Source organism: Stegodyphus dumicola, chromosome 9 (assembly GCF_044657685.1).
Source record: "Stegodyphus dumicola isolate Sdum_Otavi_A_Nest chromosome 9, ASM4465768v1".
NCBI classification, from domain to species: Eukaryota; Metazoa; Arthropoda; class Arachnida; order Araneae; family Eresidae; genus Stegodyphus; species Stegodyphus dumicola.
Window position 1 is genome coordinate 73353995 of NC_140776.1, and position 18146 is coordinate 73372140.

The window sequence follows — 18146 nt, forward strand, 5'->3', positions numbered from 1 at the left end:
AAAGACAGAAAGAGAAAAGGAAGGAGTAGGAAAAATAGAACTCGGCAACCCTTGCCGAAGAGTCAGAGAGTACGAAATTTCCATGGCATTAGCATTTTTATGCTAATCTCGGAAAGAGTAGAAGCTAATTGAGTAGCGGAAAGGGATTTCCTTCAGACAGGGAGGGATTTTTTTCTCTCGTATATCCCTTTCTTTTCGCGGCGATAGAAAAGGAATTTTAAATCTTTTTTTTTTTTTTTTTTTTTTTTCCCTCTTGTTTTTTCTTTTCTTCTTTTTGCATAATTTTTTTTCTGTTCTCCTGATCTCCTGACTGAAACTAGTTTTGCTCACTGTGTTTAATTTCATATGAAATTACTAAGTTAATTTGGTATCGAGATTAATGTGCCGTTAAGCAGTTTTATTTTGTTATTATTTTTTTTCATTGCAACTTATTTTCATGCCATATAAATCGTGTCTCTTGGGTATTGGATCAGAAATACTGCATTATTGATCACTTATTTGTAGTCTGGGTATTTCTTTGATATTGTTTAAATTTAGGTTATTCAAACAAATTCTCGTGAACTAGACAACATATTTTACATTAACTAAAATGAAAAAGATATGTAGATAATTACTGATTAAATTTGGGTACTTAGTTGATCGCGGAATTTGTTACTGAAAGCTTTCGGTGAAACACATAATCACAATCTGCTTGGAAAGAATATTTTCGTGAGAGACATCATATCAGAAATTATTTAAATTATTGCATGATTATAAGAGGTAAGCGTAATATCAAACTTAATTCTTCCTATATGACGAATTAATAATAATTCCTGCACAAAGGGCTGGTGTGATTTAAATATTTATTAAGTAAGCAACGTTAATATAAATGTGGAGATTTCAAAAAGTAGTACCACAGCTGAAAATTCCGAAAACTTTCCGTCGAATGTTTAAACTACTTGAATACTGGTATTGCCATTAATACATTGTTAGCCCAAAGGTGAATTAGACCCAATGGGCTATTAGTTTCAAAACGGCATTTTGCGTCGTTTCCTTTTCTGCCCTGATTCACTTTTCAAACTCTTGCCATCAAAAAATATCGCCATGTATTATCTTTAAAGAAACTAAATAATGAGGAATAGGCATAAATGTATATATGTTTCTCTCATTGTGAAAAAATAACGGTATTTAGAGCCATCCAATGGTGAATAACGTAGTCCTCCAATCGGACATGTGTACTTTGGAAGCCCAAATTTTGAATTTGCTCAAATTTTGTTAACTTTAACGAATTTGTGATTATTAAACTCAACGATTTCAAAGCGAGCAATGGCAACACTGTACGTTAAAAACATGTTTATCATGTTATCCAGTGCGCGAGACTGTGTATCGGAAATTCTAAAGACATGCCGTGCTTCTGCTTTTAAATATTTTATGATATTGCTGTTGAATTGAATTTTATGTCGTTTAAGTGCCAAGAACATGATATTTAATAAATAAAGGCAATATACAAAACTTTACAAAAATGCCCTTCTAAGCCTTATGTAAAATATGAAAGCTTTCAGATTCTTTTTTAATGATTATTTTTATTTGCAATAAAGTATTTTACATTAACTCCAGGTCTTCAATTCTAATAAATTTTTAAAAAATTACGCTCGCGATAGCTGCATTTTATTTGATGATTTAATAAATCTTCGTTACAATATTTTATTGGATTCATTGTTATATATAAAAAGGCAAAATTTCAGTAGGAGTACTTCCATGATTCCAATATCAACGTTAAAGAATAATTTATTCACAAACATATTTTTAATATATTCATTGCTATGATTTATAACCATTATACCTTGAAATGAAGATTGTTTTCAATGTCTTTTTGTTTCTGTATATTCAAATATATTACTCATTTAATGAATAAAATAACTAATTATGTTAATAATGCTTCTTAGTGTCACTAAAACTGAAAAATGCTTACTTTCATGCTTACTTTTCTGTAAAGTCCTTACTTTCATGATTATACCAAAACAAAAGATCAACTCAGCTGAAACTTAAATAGAAAATCAAAATACTATTTAAAAATATACAAACAATTAAAAAATAAATACTGTTTATATTTAATATAAAAAAATTAAAATAAACTCAATATATTTCTTTCCTTTGCAATATGGTTCCTTCATAAGGTAAAGAAATAATATATTGAGCTTTATTTGAATCCTACATTCATTTATTCTAAAAGTGTTTGTTTCACATTAATTGGAAACTTTCTATATTTTACGTGCTCTTGGAAAAAAGTACATAATCAAGTTATTAAGCTACTATTCCAACTTCTTAAAGTTCTATTTATTTATGTTTTTTATTTTATATTGCATTTTCTAAAACAACTGAAGGCCATTGCAAATGGCGAGTATTATTCAGTATCCAAGCATATGTATTTAGGTTGATTTATTACGCCAATGTTTAAGTACAAAACTTCGCATGACATTGCGAATACGAACATGCAATGAAATTAATTCTTAACTCCTATCATCATCTTTATTATCTATTTTAAAAAAAAGGTCCCCGCGAATAAAATGATTCTTGCTTGGAAATCTTCGTCTACCGAAGAGTATTTATGATTTCAGAAATGTTCTAATACAAATGACCTGATTAATAAATATCTGACTTTTAAATAATGCCATTAAATAATGCTCGATCAATTTGGTGCCGTAAAAGAGTTTAATTGATTTTCTAGCATATTTTATTGGATTACAATCCAGTTAATTATATACAATCTAGAGAAGATGATTGATGATAACCATTACAAGGCAATGTATGGTCAAACACGTTGCAAAGTTAATAGAAACTTCTTAGGGATAAAAAAAGGCTCATTTAGTATAGTTGTAGAAACAAAACATAAGAAAGCATACTGCTTTTTATTTATCTGTTAGTTAAGTATATTAGTGAGTGCAGTTATTTTATTTGTCCACCAGTTATGTGTTAGTTACTTAACATTTGCTTCAAGCAAGTTCAAAAAGAGTATTATTTATTCTGAGTTTACAAATTATTAAACTTGCATACAATTAAACAATAAAGATAGTTTAAATAGCATGTAAGCAGAACACTTATATCCAATTTTTTGTTAATCACTTTTCAGAAAATGAGGCTTACTTTAGCTATCAAAGTTTGATAATAGTAGATTCAAGTAATCAGATGAACGTTCTGTACATTCCAAAATTAAATAACATTCGTAAGAAATTTAATATACGTGAATTCTGTAAGGTCTCATAAAGCAAAAAGTAAATTTTATTAATACATTTTTAATGAGCAGACTGCATTCCTGAAGATTAAATTTAGGGAAAATGAACAATTTTTAAACGCTGTATGTTTTAAAATTTATGTTTTAAATTCTATTCAATAACGAATTCTGTTACCAAATCGTCCCAGATTTAATAAAATTGACTATTAGTACAATTCGAAACGTAATGTAAGTCGTCATTGAGGTTTTCAAAGGGCTTACCGAATCATTACATAACGCAATCTTGCAAATAGCATTTTTGTGTTTCTCGCGTTTTGAACTTTTCTGAATACTTGCAGATTTTACCATCTAAAAATAGGTAATGGAAGCCCACGAACTTCCAAAAATGACTTCAGCATTATCCCTTTTATCCCTTTGGTTAACTCGAAACCTATGAGAACATTTCATGATTGTGAAAGCGTCATCAATCATTCTGTGACATTTGGTAATGATGTCTTAAGCTCCAAATACCGGAAGACAAAGATATTCTTGCATCTGTCACTGAACCAGCGGGAAATGCGATAACAGTAGCATTGAAGCTGAAAGTAATGCAGGCACATTGCCAGAGACGATAGAAATGCTAGATACCCTTTTTATGGAAATTAAAAAATTCTTTCGGTAACAAAAGGTTTTGAATACAACCGCACATAATTATGTTTAAACTCTGACATTCCAGGTCGCAAGGGAAAAAAACCTTCCATTTATTAAAATAAATTCTCTGAGGTAATGGAAAGAGCTTATGATGTAAATAAATTATACTTTGATTAATTCATCACCTGCTGATTTATAAATATCAATTTTAGGATTCAGATTATAAAAATTACAAATATGTTTGTAGCGAAATTATAATATGCTAATTAATTTATAAACGTAAAGTGCGATGAAGAAAAATATCTCTAGGGAAGAATGTTTTTGAAGAAAATATCTTGAAGAAAATGTACAGAGTCATTAGTTTATTTTGAAGGAAGAGATGCGAAAAATGGTTATTATTACGCAGTATGAGCACATTACTTGCTCACGTTAGTCGAAATCCAGTGCAAGAATTTGTAGTCGATATAACGGAGCCAAACAAAGCAACGTGCGGAATTTCAGAAACCAGCTCACAAATGAACATCTTGTTCGCATTATTATAATTGCACGCAGAGATTATAACAGTAAAGTATCACAAAATTCCTATTCTTATCATAATCACATTTCTCATTAGAGAATCGAAATAAGTATTTTAGGGAAATAAATTTGAATAAGGCCTCTAATTCAATTTTTGTAATGGCCAGCCGTTTTAGTTAATAGCCATTAGCCTTGAGCAACTACAAGAGCCTGAAGTGATGGTCATTTCATTATGGAAGCACTAATAGGTGGCCACTGTTGCCTTTATGAAGGAACGGGTGATTACATCCATGCTTTCTGCGGGATTCGAATTCAGGCCCATCATCACGGTAGGCAGCGCTAACCACTTGTAACTTATAAGAACATGAAGTTATGACGTACTGAAGAAGGCATAGGTTTAGAAACTGGTTAATATATAAGTTCCACTCTCCACAACATAGATCCTATCCATGACAATGTAATGCTTAATTGATTATATATTTATTTTTCATACGGATTATTGTGTAACAATTATTGTATAGATGTCATTGTCAATTTAGCATTGTAATATTACTATCATTGATTCAGTGAATGCCACCGGCGGTGGATGGTAGATTCTTTTCCGTCGCATGGGCATAACTCTGATTTTGGTGTACAACCTTAGGTCGAAGGTCCATGTTACGGCGTTTCGGTCACTAACCACTATACAGGTTGGGCCGCCTAATTCAAAATGAATGGAAATAAAATTATCAAAATGCTACTATAATAGCATTTATAAAAATTTAAATGTAAATTGAAAATTTGCCTAAATGTTTTCTGTCAATACTGCGATAAGATTTTTTATCTAACAAAAATATAAATTAATTAACAAAACCATCGCTTTGACAATATCCACTACAAATTAAAAGAAATTAAAAGGCTGACGCCGTGGTTTCCATAACGCAGCCACGATAACGCCATTGGTGGAGCATGGCCAGTTTCATTTCATTCTTTTTCTTTATCCTAATTTATTAGGTTTGTATCCCTTAAAATGCGCCTTAAAGAACACAAATCGGATAATAAATTTTAATCTATTATCTTCTATCTTCATCGCTCACAAAGCAAAGTAGATCAAAAACCTTTTCTTACTCTCCCTTATGTTAAAAAAGAAAGAAAAAGAAAGGGTATTCTCCAAGCCTTGAAGATCCGATGAAAGAAAGACGAAGATTTTTTTCTAACTTGTCCACCGACACGCCAATCCGTTTATGTATGATAATGAATCAATGAAATATGCTTTGCGTATTTTCTCGACGCTTTCTATAGGCCATTAGTGAACTGCCCTTTTTCTGTTCAGCTAAGAGAATTAATTTACCGTAATGAATTATTCAATCGTTTAAGTTCATTCATAATTTTCCCCTTCTTTCTCCTCTGCTTCAAACGTCCATTCATAATTTGATCAGAAAAGATGGGATCGTAAAGCGTCAGAGTAGAACCGAAAACAGATACTGTGATCAAGGACATCACTACCTAAATCTCTTAAGTAAGGTTTGATTTCCATATCCCTTGCGTGGTGCTGCTCAGCGTGAACGAATCTCTTCCACGCGCATGTGTTGGAATTCGAGCGTCACATGAAGAAAGAATAACTACAGAAAACGAGGAAGAATCCTTAAAAGGATACTTTTCGATACGTATGAGTCATCTGTGTATCATATTGTTCCTAGAGAAAAATCAAAAATTCAATGACAAGAGATCCGGATGAATAAGAGAAGCAACTAACTCCAATTCAATATACCGTGAGTATTATTTACACTTTGATAAACAGAGAAATATTTTTGCAATAATTTTAAAATGAATAATTAGATTATCTAAATTTAGATAGTTACACAAAAGCTTTACGCAGAAAGTGCTTTTCACGGTAGACCTAAATAAAAGATTTCTATATTATTGTTTACAAAAGGTGACGGCAATAGCCAAACTCTCTCTTACTGAGCCTTGGTTTTTAAACTCTTTCTTCAATGTAGAATTTGCATTCCTTCACGAGCGCAACCAAATTTAAATATTCTGGCATTGACAATTAGAGGATTGAAGGCTTATAGGATACAATAACAAAGTAAATAAAATTGGTTATTTAAAATAAATATAAATCCTTACAAGGTTATTTCGAAGCTGTATGACTTGAAAAATAAGCAATGCCCTCGTCAGGACTCGAACCACGGACCTCTCGAATACCCGTCGAGCGTGCTCGCCACTACTCCACGAAGGCATGCTAAGAAGGCGGAAAAAGTACCTTAAAAAACTTTAAAAGTTGTTAAAGATATACGAAATGAAACTATCAAATTCAATTGTATTAATTTTCATCAAGAAAGGTTTAAATATATCTGCTGTTAATATCACCTCACAAACACCATTCGAGAAAACACCTTTGAAAAGGGGTCAGAGACCACTCATATTAGATACAGAAAAAGGGCCCGATTATTACGCATCTTAGAATATATTTCATTATCCGGCAAGGCTTGATTGTAGGACTAAGTCTCGGTAATGTGGTTAAAAAATCTGTGAGTGATTTTTAACATAATGTAAGAATAAAATCCTGAAAAAGAAAGATTTATTGCTTCTGAAATGGCGCTACGGCATCCTTTTCATGTAAAATGATTTTATTTTAACTTTCTTCTTCGTCATCCTCTATTTCTTTTGTTATTCCCAGATATAACATAATTTCAACTCTGTAAGCTTCATTAATTTTTCATTTAATTAAAACAATATGTAAATAATTTCAAGCGGCTTGTCTTTGTCAACATCAATCATTCAGTAGTTTCATCTTCTGGAAATGAATATCTGGAAAGTTAGGTTATCTTCACTTAGATTATTTGAATATGACAAAGCACACGAGGACAGTTCTGTTAGATGGTTTCGTCCTGCTTCCAGCGTGCCTTCGCGGTGCAACGGTAGCACACTCGATGCGTATTCGAGAGGTCCAGGTTCGAGTCCTCGCGAGGTCATTACATACTTTTCACGTATCCTGCTTCAAGAAACCTAATGAGCTAATGACTGTAGTGGAATTCAGTATTCAATGAACTTTGAAGCGATTGTAGAAGACAAAACCTTTTAGCAATAGTATTCTGACAGCCTGACACTGCGATCTCCGCCCATGCAGCACAATACATTTTGACTTATGTTTTACACTTGTCACCGGACGCATCTGTTAGGGCTTCGACTCATCGAAAAACGCACTCAGTTAGCTTGAATATTTGGTAGTGTCATACGGTAGCTGCTTTTCTTTTGTATTAACACTATTATTATTAATAAACATTATTTATCCTCAGTGCCCACTTTGGGTTTCAATTTTTCTTCTGCTTAAAATGTAAGTGCCTTTTCTTTTTTTTAAAATCAAATTGCCTTTCTTACATATCTATTTACTTGATAAGTGAGCATTCTCGACAATAGATCTCTAAACTGCGGTTATTACACTGACAGGAAAATAAGGAACAGTATTACAAATACATTTAAGAATAACAATAATTTGAAGGAAAGGACTAGAGATGTAGACATATTCAAAGCCTTTAAAAACTTGCTCAATGATTTGAAAGTACCACTTTTTAAATTAGTCTCAATAACAACCGATGGCGCAACTGCAATGATAGGTAGCATAAATGGATTTATAGCCCTAATGTCAAAAGGAAGATGAATTCCCTGCCTTTTTAAGGTATCACTGCATAATTCACCAACAAGTGTTTGCTAGCAAGAGACTAAACACAAAAGAGGTAATGGACATAGCTTTTAAAACTGTTAATTCAATTCGAGGAAGTTCCCTCAAACGGCGTTTCTTCCAACTTCACCTCGATGAAGGCCAACCTGAATTATTACTTCATACCGATGTCAGATGGCTAAGCAGAGGTAAATTTTCGCACCGGTTTCGTGATTGATTGGCTGAAATTATAGATTTTCTTCACGAACAAAGTGGAAACTGTGAAATTTTAAATGAAGAAACTTGCCTTAATGACTTAGCATTCTGAACTGATTTTACTTCAATATTAAGTCATTTAAATTTAGAAGTACAAGGTAAAAATAAAACAATAATTGATATGATCAGCTACATAGACGCATATAAAACAAAAGTTACTTTGCTAATAGGAGATCTGCAACAAAATAATCTGAATCAGGATATACACCTAATTCTGATTCCTTGGTTAGGGACATACAAATCAATCTTCCTATTGATGTTAAGGCAATAAAGTAAATTCTAAATTTGTCTTTATCTGTAGCTACTTTGAATTAATAAATAATGTTAATAATTATCCATGTTCGTTTCTCCTTTGACATGAGTTTAGAGATCTTTTGTTGTTGTTTTTTACGTAGGTAGATAAACTTTATATCCATATTTCAGCATGACGTATGCTCATCGAGTTATTGATAAATTAGCAAAAAATAAGCCATGTTTTTCTTTCATGTTAAATTCTCCTGGCCCAAAAAAATGCGAAAGTAAAATATTGAAATCAAATTATGAACCATACAGTACATTTGTATAACAACTTTTTCATAATTAACGAACAAATAGTACATCAAATTATACATGGCAGTAGGTAAAAAAATTAAATTGCATTTTAACTTAGTAAAAATTTATCTTGAAAAAGTGTAGAAAAATCGAATTTTTTAGGTACCGCATGTACGGAATGCTGCTACTTATAGTTGGGTCTGGAAATTCATTTTCTTCATGAACCTATATCTCGAAAACTTAATAAGTGATTTAAAAAACAAAAAATAAAAAAGTTGTGAACATATATTTTACTTATCTACCCCTACCTCGCTGGAATGCACCTTATACTGAAACACCGTGTATAAACATTTTATGCATTTTACGCTCTTCTTCCCCCTTAGACTACACCTATGATAACAAGTCGATCGTGATACACTTTTAAAATAAAAAGTAGATCTCATATATAAAACGGTTGGCTACCCCTGCTATATAACATTATCACCAGATTCTTCTACAGTTATGTACTCCTAAAGAAGTCAATTAAATTATGTATTTTTTCTGAAAACTTTGCTCAAATTCGAGGTTAGAAGACCTTTCTCGTAGGAAGGCTTAACGTTAATGCATAGGAAAATTCAACGAAACCTTTTTTCATGGACAAGAATCCTAAGATCAACGTTTTAATTCGGTGTCGTTATTTTTAATAAGGAAGCACTGATAATGGCATCGAATATATATGTGACAGTAAAATAATTATACTTCGCATCACTTTATATCCATTTATTATACAATATCAAGCACATCCTTCAAGCAATCAAATCATTAAAATAATAATAACTTTGAAATACCCCTCTCATCCTCCTCGAAAAATTGTTAAAGCTTGATGTCAAAAGTGCACTATGCCGGAATTCAAAAGAGCACTAGAGTAATGTAAAGCAACGATGAAGAAAGAGTACAAACTGGAATGCATAACTGAACTGGCCAACCTGAATAGCCTCTCGAGATATTCTCTTTCAGTCTGCTGCCAAATTAGGTGAGATGCTGCCAAAGTGACAGAATTTGTCACTAAAGCTCTATAAACTTCAGTAGCCTATATCTCTAGTTCTATTTATTCTATTTATGAAATAAAGAAGAATTTTAGCATAAGATTGCATACACTACAACAGAATAAAACTTACAAAAATCCAATTAATAAGTATAATTTAAAAATAGAGCAAAATACGCAAGAAATATGTACAAAATTATAATAAAATAAACAGGTCGCTCTGGGAGGTAAGGTGATTAGTGTACAACTGCTATCCTGGAATTAGAGCGTGGATGAAATCGACTGTATATGTGCGCTTTTGCCTTCACTTGAGGGTTAGATATCGGTCTACCATTGTAATGTATTTTAGATAATGTTTTAGATAATGAGAGGGCTACATGTATGATGGCCACCTTAGACAAATGCATTACACCAAGTGTCCAGCTGTAGGACAAAAAAAGAAAGAAAGAAAATAGTTTGTAAATAAATAAACCAAGAACAGTAATACTTCAAATACTTAAAAGCGAATAGATAAAATTGCACAGATATGAAAAAATAAATACAAACACGTTCATAAATTTACAACAAAATACAGAATTTTGAAGTTTAAAGTCATGTCTTTTACAAAACAGTTAATCCTAAAAAACCACTTCTGTACACATAAGATAGGCCATACTATTATTTATACGTTTGAGACTAGCATAGTAAGTATGTTTAATTTAGAAAGCAGTAATATCCACTTTAATTTTACAGAACATTCTTTTTCTATGCTGATGCAGAATCGAAATCGAGTTATCAGTTGATGAGTTCAAACTCTATCGGAGGTGGGATTCAAATGGTTTTAGTTTCTTTTTAATTTCTCCACACTAATAAGAGAGAATATATATATATATACATATATATATATATGAATGTCATTTAGAACTCATATATGCTTTTATCGAAAATAAATAAATACGCATTTTAAATAATAAGATAAATATGACTTTGGGACTTCCTGTGTTAGCAAAGACAGTTTGTATAGAATCCAAGCCTGCAAGGCATTTCCATCAAAATAACTTTCATATTAAAAAAAATACTTTCCGTATATCATAAAAGTAGAAGATAAAAGAAAAAAGGCCCAGGCGTAATTTTTATCACTTATATAATACGGGGTGGCAACAACTTCCGTCACGTAATTGCTACGTGCGTAAATAGAATATGAAGCAGAAAATGCGACGTTAACTAAAAAGAAAAGCGGTATATTTCAAAAATTCCCAGCTTTCTTAACGGCTGAACTTAACTCGTTCCGAGATACTATGTAATTATTTTCTTTTTTTCCGTGGTTTTTTTAAAGGATTCTTTTATTTTTATTGTTTTTATTATCTATTTTCCCTCTTTTGAACTTCAGACTTCTTAGAGGGGCGGAACTCACATTGCAGGTGCTTACTCAATTTCGGGAACACCCTATGTTTTGTTTTTAACTCTCCTTTGACGCCTACGAGGGATATGTCTTCAAAGCGGTCAGATATTTCTTTTTTTATTTTTTTGTAGTATTTTGTAATGATGTTCACAACTTAAACATAGCACACCAAGTTGAAAGTTCTCGACACTTTCTATAGAATGTTTGGGTGAGATATTGAAATTGGCCTTTAATTAATGAAGAAGAGGGGAAATCATTCTAGATTGATTAACTAACATCCGTACCACCTTCAGTTTATATACCTTTTACCATAATAATCTTATACCTTTTACCATAATAATATATTATATAATAATCTTCTCTAAAAAAAGATGTTTTAATGCCTATATTACTCCTTCATTTTTTGAAAAAGGTAAAATATCACTGTAAAAACAAATATATTTGTATACAAATTCATTTCTTTCTCAAGTTTTAATTTCTAAATCTGAAAATTTTCATATCAGATTGCAAACAAAATATTCATACATTAAAACATCGATTCTTCAATTTTGTATTTATAGTACCCTTCATTCTTCTTTATTTACCAGCTTGTGTAATGTGAATAAGAACCAGTTTCCCTTAGAAAACTATCCATGGAGGGTACACCTTCCCTTCGGCAGATTCCTAATGCACTGTGCCGTCAGTCAATAATCCAGTCCAGTTCATTCTTATTCTCAACAACGGCTGAATAACTACGAGTTTTAAATTCTATTAGCTTGATCTAAGTCCAAATTTCTATTGAATGAATGGGCTGCTTAGCGCCTTCGTGATTTATCCCCTGCTTAGCGTGAATATGAAAGTTTCCTTTAGAGAGCCCTCCATGAAGGATTTTCACACTTTAGAGAGATAATCTTACTGTTATTTGACGAAATCTAATAGTAAATTCGTACTCATTTGTCTCTGATGAGCTTTTCATTAATCCCCGCTTACTAATCTCTGTATTCATAGTTTTGTTTCAATAGTTAAATAGTTAAATAGGCGGTAAATCTACAAAATGTCACCTGCATATGAAACCTTCCTAGTTTTAAGGTTCAGTTAAATGCTAAAGTCGCGATATTAAACAAAAACTGAAATTTAAAACAAAACTGACAGCAGACATCAGCAGAAGGAAACATCATTATTTCAATGTACTGAAAATTAAAATTTTGCAATTTGGTTCAGAACTTCGAAAAACAATTAGTCTCGTAAATTAAAAACAAAGCAAATACACTTCCGAGAGTGGATTTATTTCTGAAAGATTTGTGTCGAAAGCATTTAGCTAAGACGTTATGCATACGACCAAATTTACCACTGGTATTAAGATGATGTTCGAAAACAAAAAAGAAGAAGAATGCCCTAGTCATTAAAAAAATAATCAATTATAACTTCTGTACCGATTGCTGGCTCTAAAATCTCATAATACTTATAGAAGAGAGATATCCCAGTTCCTCAAACGCTCTAACGTTTAGATTGATTCTTCGTCTATGGATCATGCAGATCTATCCATGCCTCCCCTTCTGGCATTAACTAGGTGAGAGAAGGTCTGTATTGGCTTTTAGAGCTTCTAATATATCAGAGCAAATTCTTTTTGCTTTAATGTCATTTGTCGAATTGGATACGCTTTACTATAAACTAAGTTATCCACCTTCTCTGTGTTATTTGACTTTGCTATAGCCCACTTGTGCAAAAACTCGTGAATTTTCCATCTGATTCAGTTTGATCATCTACTGAAAATTAGAATCCCTGGTTGCATTAAAGGCTTTCGCCGAACAGTTTTAATGTAGTGCTTGTTTCCCCTTCTTTAAACATCTTCATTCGCCTATGTACATTGCTGTTGTCAATGGTATCGTCTCTGTAAATATCGTGTAGTTTTTTGTGAATGCCTGACAGACTGCATTCATTTTCTGCCAGAAACTCAATAATGACACATTGTTTGCATCTCATAATCATTATTTATTTACTGTACAGAATCATTTCCGTTTATGTGCCGCTATTTAATGTTAATTCCTTCTCCTACCAGGCTCGTTTCAATTTCCCTGCCAGAATATAAATTTCCAGCTTCAAATTAGGTTAGCAAGTAGAAATGATTTAAAGGTAGGTTTTTAGAGGATGAAATTAGATTCTGTTTTAAGGCCACGCTGTTAGCTTTGATGTCTCTACTGATCAGCATTCGGCGGCGTTGTGTTATTCTTGTCATTAGACTTGTTTACACCGACTTAGGTCAGAGACAGCTTATGCGCTAGTTATACTGTGCAGCCGTTAGCTAATGCTTAATTTTATTAGTTTTAATTCATCCATTATCTTTAACCCACAATTGTTGGCTTCTTTAAGCAAGAGTTGGTGCCTAATATTAAATTTTATTTCAGTTAAATAAAGTTCAGTTTGATTCAGTCTCTGTGGACAGGTAAAGTGTGTAAAGTACTCTTTACCTATCTCTGTGGTACTTACAAATCATAGCAAAAACTCTCCAACTGTCTTTCAAGGTTCTGGTCTAATTTCACGGTACCTAAGAAAGCTAGATCCTATAGTATAATGAAGTTTTGTTGTTATTTTATGCTTACATAGAGGGACAGCCATTTTAATAATATGTGAGATTTTCCAGTCTGTGACAGGGCAAATTAACTACCAGCTTTAATGTTCAGTTTATATTTTCTGTGTTATTGCTGTTCATTTTCTTCCAGCTTCCCTTCGTTAAAAGTTGCTTCTTTCTTTTAATTAACTTAAACTAATACCTACACTTTCTTACCTTCTTAAAACTGATAGCTGGACAAGATACATCTAAAACTGGTAGCTGTAGGTAAACTCTGATACCAACGCTTATGTTAATGCTTTACAGGTGTATTTTCATCAAAAGATATAAGCATTAAGTATAATTTTGCACAGTCAGTATGTTCTAAAAATGTACTGCAGTAAAAAGCTGAGATTTCGATAAATTGCATCAAAGGAATCATTGGCATCAGAACAAAACAAAAAGAATTCTTAAGCGTGCGCTTTATCGCATGAGAGATTTTATAAATTGTTTTCTCTTCAAGCAATCATTTTCTTACCTTGGTGTATAATTATCGTCTGTGCTTACTTCTCTCTTCGCTAAGCATGTAGGGAGTTCCTTTGGATTGTGTTAAAATCGTTGCTTGCTTTACTAGTACGTAATTGTGAGACAACTCAATTGCGAGTCAGTACTATCAATTTTATTCTCTTTGAAGACACACTAGCGATTCACTGAGATCAGATAGGGAATCTTGATCATATAGAGTTCCGCTTAGATGGATACAGTAAGCCCTCAGTAAAATATTGTTCTTTTTATGGGGATTATCAGTGTGCAACGGAGTTGAGAATGTTGCAATTACAGTCTTTTTCGGATCTAAGGAGCAAATTTGGTCTGGAATAAATGGTTGACTTCAAAACCAACGTTTGTGAGTTGAATATGTAAGTCTAATATGTTTATCTACTTCGTGCTGAACACGCAAAAGATCTGTTTGCGAAATGTGACGGTAGTGATTTAGGTTGCAAATTCTAACTCCGTCTGTGAAAAGACCATTCATATTTCACCGAAAATCATTCTCCACTGAAACATGATATTTTTAATGTAAATAATCTTAAAATTTCTCTTATCTTATACCACTTTATGTAGATAGCTACACATATTAAAAAATAGCGTACTTTTGATTTTAATAAAGGATTAAAATACGAATTACGAATGGAACGTCTTCAAGACTGCTTTTTGTGCAGAATAGTTATATACGAATACTAATTCAATTATTCTTCACTGCTTAAAACTGTATGAGGACACAATTTTTATACAGGTGCAATTAATGAAATAGTTAAGTAGTTAAGCATAAATAAGTAAAGCTAAAATTCCGACGAACAGAAATTCATGAATAATTTATTTTCCAATATTTCTACTAGTTGGAATTATCCATTAAAAGCATCCTATAAAAGTATAAAATTAATCCTATAGAAGTATGGAATTAAATAGCAATATAAAAAGCCATCGGGAGAAGAAAATTTTAAATTTCACGTAAAATTGTGATTCTTTATACGAAATAATGAAAATTATTAAAACACAAATAATAGAGCCTAAAACAACTTTAGTTAAATCAAGATTAAGAATGGCTGCTTAGGCAGGCAGATTAACGGTTTATTCAATAGAATTCCTATCTGAACACAATTTCAAAGTTTCAATTGCTTCTTTACTATCTGCGAATGTTAAGATGTATTCGAAATTGTACCCCCAAAAATGGAAAAAAGGGGCTAAATAAAACATAAAACGCCGCTATATAACTATATTTGTAACTTAACTCAATTAGGAAGATATAACGTCAACTGGAATTACATTTCACAAATTTAATCTCTATAGTAGGACGAAGACATTTTCTTTGTTAATTTTTAATAAGAATTACTCTAGTTAGGGCATAGTGAAAGATGACATACATGATCTGGATTAATACGATGAAAAATTAGCAACTCACTACATTCCTCCCCTTGCTATTTCCGATTAAACTCACAAACAAGGAGAATGAACTTTATGTGAAAATATGAATAATTCTTGCGATGAGACCATGCAGCAAGTCATGAAGTATGAACAAAATATTCAAAAAGGAAATTAAGCCTGAAAGCAAACGACTTCCGGAAGATATCAGATTTCTTCTTTGCCACAAGTAAATGCATTGGTTAAATAATAGAAAGGTTGAACAAATCAAAGCCTACTGACTCATTTCTGATGTTAAAAAATGCTATTCTTAGTTGAAATCTTCCACTAAGAACAAATCGATAATTAACCTGAATTACCGTACGGAAAAAAATAAAGATAGTCTATCTTGAAATCTCAAAGTGTATAGACCGTCGTGGAACTTCTTGAAATTTTAGATGAAAAAAAATTATTAAATACTTTTATTCTTTCATGATTTTCCCGAATTTTTTATCCAGTCAACATTCTTCCCACATTGATAACATATGCAAACACTAAATGGTAACCAGAAGGTGAAATAGCAGCCATCCTATTAGGTTACTGTCCCAAAATGTAGTTATAAGGTAAGAAACAAATTATGTTCTAAACTTGAATGTAGTATTTTGTTTAAGACTGCCTTTACCAGCAGTCTTAAAAGCAGCATTTTTAAACCAGCTCGAAACATCTTCATGACTTAAGTATGAAACACTGGAATGTCGTTAAGAATATTTTTCTGAATTCTAAAATCAAAACTTTTCAATGAATGTTTGAAGAATTTCATAAAAATTGAAAAAAATAATCTTTAAGCCATTAAAGATTCCTTTAAACAACCATTCTTTGTTTTATTAAATTACTCTTTCATCACTGTTAAAGCACTATTTCAATTGAACAGGCAAGTTTTTAAAAAAATAACATAGCGAATATGTCTGCAACCTCTGACACTCTATCAGGAATTCTAATGATACGCTGTTTGAAAATATTTTGTTATTTTACCCTCAAATTAAATTTTATATTGCTTAAGAGCAAAGAATGTGTTAAATGAAGGTAACATATAAAAATTCAATAACAAAAAGACGAAATTCTTTTGTTAGTCATCTTACTAAGAAAATTAAATATTGATATGATGAATTGTAAAATCTGAAAAAATATACATAAATAATGCCAGTGCTTAACACTAAATCGCGAATACTAAACATATGCAGATTAAAAAAACTTTGTGATTTTGTTGTAGTGTTGTTGTATGTGTATGTGGCGTAAGTTCAAAGAACTTACTGGTAGACTCGAGTTCAGCGAGGGCGTAGAATCCTTAACAAACCCTTTTTGGGAACCGTTTAAAAGTTTAAAATATTTCACACTTTCTTTCCCTTTTCTAATTTTAATTTTAATTTTGATTTTTTAAGTCCACCACTAGTTGATTTCAGAATAATTTAATTACATTAAAAATTTAGTTTTAAAAGGCATGGCGATGTAGCTTAAATTTATTATTCTAAATACATAAAGAGGTAAACATCATGCATTATGAGCTTAGTTTTCCATCTAAATTTCATGAGTAGTAACAGTGAAAGTTTACATTAAAGTTTGTAGTTATCTTAAACCAAGAAGTTAGGTCAATGTATAGTATGAAAGAAAATTTGCGTATGAAAAAAATTAATGATGAGAAATCATTAATTGTAAGTATTTTTCAAAGATACATTAAAGTCAAAAATTAAGAACCTGAAGAATGGCACTCATTCAGAAAGCTCCGGATTCCTGATACGGAAGTCCAAAACTTTTAACTTTTGCACTATAATAACTTTTTGCACTAAGCGCCCCATTGAGATAACATTAGATCATTTTTTGGGATCATCTACAAATCCGGCGTCTAGTTTAGGCTAAAATGCTCGTTTTAAATTTATTCTGTCCATAAAATAAAATTTAATATTTCGAAATTTATGTATAGAAAAAATTCAAAGGAAAAGATTAACTGTAAAAATCCAATAAATGTGATTCATATTTTATTATAGAACAATAAATGGGAAAACATGCCTCTTCGTATCATTTGTTCAGATATTTGTAGGATAACCTCTACAGAATTACTGGAACCATTAGTTAAAACATAAAAACCCAGAAAATCAGTGCTGCAGTATCCAAACTTGCTATCCTTTTTCCCTGTAAAAAGCAGTTATCGCACTAGAATTTCCATAAAACTCTGAATTTGTCTGAATTGATTTATTTAACTAAACCCGAGAACAGGATACTTATCTGCCTAAACTTCATCCTAGTTTTGATACAAAGTATCCGTATCCTTTTGATGTATTGATTGGCTTTTAGCTTTGTACATTTATCCTATTGGGGAAGAATAAACCGTTTGCCAAATTCAGTAATGAGTTAAAATAGCAGATCAAATATATTGCAAGAGAAAACAATATAAGAAACGTATATACAGACCATCCATAAGAATATATATATATGTACATAACTTGAGTAACA

At 31.6% G+C, this 18146-nt stretch overlaps 1 long non-coding RNA gene across 1 annotated transcript in view; it reads left to right on the forward strand.

Annotated features, from left to right (window-relative positions):
* The first annotated feature begins 5844 nt into the window (after nucleotides 1-5844).
* The window catches only part of LOC146995383 (uncharacterized), a 199727-nt gene continuing 187425 nt past the window's right edge, over nucleotides 5845-18146 (forward strand). Inside the window, exon 1 of the long non-coding RNA XR_015043209.1 lies at nucleotides 5845-6108. This is a non-coding gene — a long non-coding RNA (uncharacterized LOC146995383). The remainder of the gene's footprint in view (nucleotides 6109-18146) is intronic.